Raw genomic sequence first — 5418 nt, forward strand, 5'->3', positions numbered from 1 at the left:
TGCAGCTCAGATGAGCCTGAAGATCCAGAGCATTTGAAGTATTTCCCTTTCTGTTCCCTGCAGGCAGTAGTAGGAAGGGTGAGGACAGCCTTTCTGTGATGGGTGGCACAAAGTCCACAGACTGCAGCGTCGTGTGCCTGGTCCTCGCGGCACCTTCCATGATGAGTGACACCGGCACAAACAGATAGGAGAATGGTGTGCTGTGGAAAATAGAGTTTTGATACAGAATCAGGTGCTCTTGTGGGGAAGAACAAGCAACCTACAAAGTACCTTGCTTAGCCGCAGAAAGCAACGTGCAATCCAGCCTTTGCTAAAGGTTGCTAACTCTCCATGTTACCATGTTGGCCTTTTTCTTAGGAAATTTACTGTGTTGGGTGTTACATGGTATTGTCTCCTCCCTGAGCAATAGCATTTTAAATACAAATCACGTTAAAGAGCATAACACCACTGGACAGGTGAGATTGAAAGCAGGCAAAATCTGCTATGTGCTATCCCAAAACATCTCTGATAGAGTCGGCATCATAGGAGGCTATCCTACAACCATAGGAGGCTACCAAACCTACCCTTTGTATGGTTATTCCGTCATCCTCCCAGTCTAAGGTTAAAATTTTCATATTTAATATGGTCCTTGAGCTTCTCCAAGAACTTTATGAAATGCCAAGGAGAAAGTGCCTGTGGTGTATGTAGCACTGAAAACACAAAACGACCAATTCAGTCATTTGGCTCTTGACCCAAGAGCAGCCTCCATTGAGGGAAGACTCGGATTTCCTCGTGCAGAGAAGGCAGTCGGCAAAGCAGATCATTTGCATTGACCGACTAGTATCTGAGTGACTAGGAACACGGGCTGAAATGGCAGGTTGCTCATTTTATAGATATATAGATTACTTAATTAGCGTAAATAAGTAGTAGCATGTTAATATTTTCTCTCAGCTGCACAGAGCAACAATGAAGAACAGAAACGTATGGATGACAGGCAAAACATAAAAGAAATTTGAAGTGGCTTATAAGAGACTGAGTTATTTTTGTCCTTTTAAAGGAAAGAAGAATGATTTCTAGAGTTGTAAGGTTGGAGATTTGTTTCCTGTTCTTTATGCTGAAGCCGTGGCTTTTATTTGGGCCACAAAACTCCTAAGGAAACAGTGAAAGGCTACCACAGGAATAAAGGTGATGAAAAGTGAAGAGCAGACATATTTCCTAGGCTTTGTTTCACATCAATTAGTGATTAAAACTTGGAAAACTTGCTTAACATTTCCACTTCTTCAACTCACAGTGAACTCAAGCTCTCAAAATTCTTTGTAGATAAATTAGGGCACATCTAGATTAACCATGTGGCTATGTCTAACAAGGAAAAGTTCAAGAGTTCAATACCAGTGAGAGGAATTGGGAAGCCACACTGGGAAGACACCTAGATTTGCAGCTTGAGACATGGAGTAGGGGAGGGAGAAATGGTTTTGGTGGAGGTGCATGAGACCACATTTTCTCTGCCTGATTCGGTACTGGAAGGGAAGTATTCCTGACCCTTCTTTTTTTTTTTTTTGTCAGAAAACTGGGTATCTCAGTTGCAAGATGAAATAGATTCTGAGTGAGTGGGAGCAAACTTTGGGAACCACTAGCATTGGGTAACCCAAGAATATTAAACAACATTCAGATATTTTTCCTGCCTATTTCATCCTGCCATTCCTTAGTTTGTTAAGCCACGTTTTCTCCGAGTTGTTTTACCCAGGGGTATTGTTGCTGCAGAGCCGTAAGTGGTACCACTGTACCACACCACAGGGGCAGTATGAAGAAGCCACCTAGCCTTTTTGTACCTAGCTCTGTTTTGTCAGTCATTTGTTTCCAAACTGAAAGCTTGATGAGGTGTGAATGTGCCAGGCACTGGGATGGACACAGAGCCCCCGTATTTTAGTGGCAAAAAACACGGGGGCTCTGTGCTTGGGTGTCACGTGGGGTGAGTTGCCTACATGCACACGATCCCACACATCGCCAGGAAGAACGCAGAGCCGTGACTCACTCAGCAGAAAATGAACTACGTGACCAGCAGCAAAACTCAATGAATTCCCCCTGCCCTTCCCCTGTTAGGCGAGTTTCCACGTTTTGGGGAGGAAAGGAAAAAGAATAGCTAATTACCTTGAATGGTTCGTTCTGCAGCTGAGAATGGAAATTTGTGTGAGAGTTTGGCACTGGGAGAACAGAGGATGCAAAGGGGGCTGAAATGCAGCTCTGATGTTTGGCCGGTTTTGATTCAAAACCTGTGAGGACTGGATGCAGTCATTTGTGTCTTTATTTTTGTTGCTTGCAGGGGAAAAATGGTTCGGGCCCAGAGCCCACGGGAGTCCCACGGGAACAGGGCTGACTCCTGCTACCTCCCCTCTGTCACCCACAGCTGCTCTTTTACACCTCTCTGCTCACTCTGACCCCTTTTCTGGAGGGAAACTGCTGGAGTCTGCTCAAGGGGCATTAGACTTTCTTTCCTCATTCTTGGAGAACAGGGGCAAAAAGAATTGGATTACTGATTTTCGTTCTTTCCCCGGTCGCAAAGAGAGAGGTTTCCCTCACGATCTCTGCTCTGGGGGCGAGGGGAGTTGGGCCATGGCTCCTTCTGGTGGTGGTCCTGGCTCCAGCACCTGCTGAGCACCGGCAGAGGAGCGCCACGTGGGGACCAGTCTGCACATGGCTGCCTAGGGATGCAGGGAACCCAGCCACCAAGTTAACTGCTGTTTGAGCACTTCAATTCACACGTTCAGCAGTCCTGAAAAGTACAGATACAGCCTCTGTTCCAAGCTGTCCCTTTTTGTGGCAGGTAATTTAATTTCTTCCTGGAGGGACCAACGTTCAGATGATGAAAAGCCTTTGTCTTTGCATGGGGCTGTGTGAGATGGCAGCAGATGAAATCTCCCAGAATCAAAGAAAACATGACCACCAACTAGGTCCAAGTTACCATCCTTTGGATTTCCGTACAGACTGCAGCTGTCCTGCTGATGCCCTTTCCAAAATCAAAGCCCACAACTCCGACAGCCAGTTAGCGGGACTACGGCTGCCTCTTGGAGAGGAGTGAAACAAGCTGGCACGAGTTATCTTGCGTTCTCTCAATGGAAAGTTACGTTTTCCTTCTATGACAGCATCCACTTGGGATACTAAAATAACTTGCCAGTGCTTAATTAAGCTTCCACTTCCTTATTGGGAATAGATGATGGTACAGAACGACTGAGATCTGCCCAATGCAAATAAGCAAGTGGTCAGGGGATATGAACCACGAATCCTCACTCCTGGACCCTCAGGCTAGTATCAGACAACCCCAATTCACCTGGACGTGCAAACAGACACCTGTAGTGGACTGACATTTATTTGGGGACGGAGGCCCCAGCCTAAGGAGAGCTGACTGAAATGCTTTACATCTTGTTTTCTCAATGGTAGCCTTTCTAAAAAAAATATTGAAGATGATCCCCAAAATTGTTTTTGTAATTTTCTCTCCCAGATTTTGTCTTTTTTTTTTTTAAATTAAACAAGTAATATTAAATTTTTTATTTCCTTTTGATGCATGCATGTAGCACTCCAAGTGTAATCTCCAAGGAGCTGATGTTTTCAGATGTACCTGTCTGTCTCTAGAAAAAGTCTTATGTATAACTCGTCTGTTACATACTTGGCTTTTACAGAAATGTCTCGTCACTGAAGTTGGTGGTGTTCCTTTTGATATGCATCAGGACATATTCTGCCAAGTTGAAGTGGCCCTGAAATACTGATTTTGTGGAGCTAAGCAGGTGATCACACAGTTATATTGAGGCTACATGTGACTTCTTAAATTGTGAGAATCACGAGACTCCTGAGCTGAACCCAGGGGGAACTGAACTATGAAACTGGGTTCACTTTCGGAGTGGGGAACTGGTTATATTTTTGTGTAGAAAAGATAAATGTGGGGATAGGTGAGCTTGCAACAGCAGCATTTAACTTAAATGAAATCACTCAAACCAGACTGTTTGGTCTTCCCTCTCTCTTTCAATAATAATAATAATTCAATGCTATTTTAGCAGAGGCCCTGACTAGAAATGCATTACAGGCTGCTAGTTTATCAAAATACATGTGTGTGTGTGTGTATTAAATGTTAGCATTTTAAAACTTGCCTGTCCTCTGTGTGCTATTTTGTTCCAAAACCTGTAGAATAAAACTAAATACAGAGAGTGAGGTGTCTGTTCAGGCTAGTGATGGAGTAATTCTGTGTTTGATTGAGCCTAATTTCTTACTGAATTAAGAAATTCAGCTGTCAAAAGCTAAGAAATCTGTACACTTTTCTGAAGATGAACTGCAAATCAAATAACAATGTAGTCAGGTCACTTTGCTGAACAAGATTTTCATTTCTCCTCAGTGGTTTTGCTGAGCTGGGTGTCACTACAGGTGAGAAATTTTCATCTTGCCAGGGGATCTTTCCAGTGTATTATATCAGACAGGAATTTGCGTGGCAATAACATGAACCGTACAAGTAAGTCCTGTATTTCTTTTTGCAGTGCTGTTACTTGGTAACAAATCAGTATTGAATACACAATAACTGCAGTTAGAGGACTAATTGTCTTCTGATTTGGGTGTAGGACTAAAAGCTAGAAGTCAGGGATGATACCCCGGGCTCAGCGATTTTCTCAGAAAGCTGCCGTTGTTTTTTAGAATTTACAGCCCAGCGTTTATTTGCTTGACCACTTGCGTCTGGACTTCTTGGAGTGTGGGAGAGAATCTGGAGCTGTGGGATCTAATTCTGATACCACCACCCTGTTCAGTGGATGCCAAAGGAAGGTGAAGTTTCTTAAACCTTCCTTCTTTCTGTGCATCGAGCACAGGCTGCCATGGAAGGACCTGTCTCAGGTTGGGATTTGCAGCCTGCAGCCTGAGTTCAGCATTTGTGCTGTTCCTTCCTGAAATGGAGGCAAAGTCTTCTTTCTTTTTTCATTTTTTTGTTTAACTGTTTGTTTTAAATAGAGCAGGAGCTTCAGCTGGTTCCACCTTCTCACCCTTTCATATAAACCAGCAGTGGTTGGGTGTCTGACCCAAAGCTTCCCAGCACAAACATCTCCCACTTTCCAGGTAACAGCTTAACCCCCTAGCTGTGGGCTGCTCAGGGCGGGCAGTCTGGATGTCCTGCCGGGCAGGAGAGGTTTTGGGTCCAGCGGGGGAGAGGGAGAAGGAGAGAGTAAGGAAGAAGAGGGACTGTAGCTTAGTGAGACATACCTGTGGAGCAGTGGGCAGCTGGTCTGAGGTGGGGAAATTGCTGAGGAAGGCATTGGATTTGGGTTTTGTGCTCAAATGCTGCTTCTCTATTTTGCCTGATAGGCTGGTTTATAAGAGGCAGGTGGTGGCTTTGGCTCTGCTTTTACCTGTTAGGGTTGCTATAGGTTTGCTCTGATTACACCACACCTACAGGATCGAGCTTTTCAA

The sequence above is a fragment of the Cygnus olor genome, chromosome 2, assembly GCF_009769625.2.
Source record: "Cygnus olor isolate bCygOlo1 chromosome 2, bCygOlo1.pri.v2, whole genome shotgun sequence".
NCBI classification, from domain to species: Eukaryota; Metazoa; Chordata; class Aves; order Anseriformes; family Anatidae; genus Cygnus; species Cygnus olor.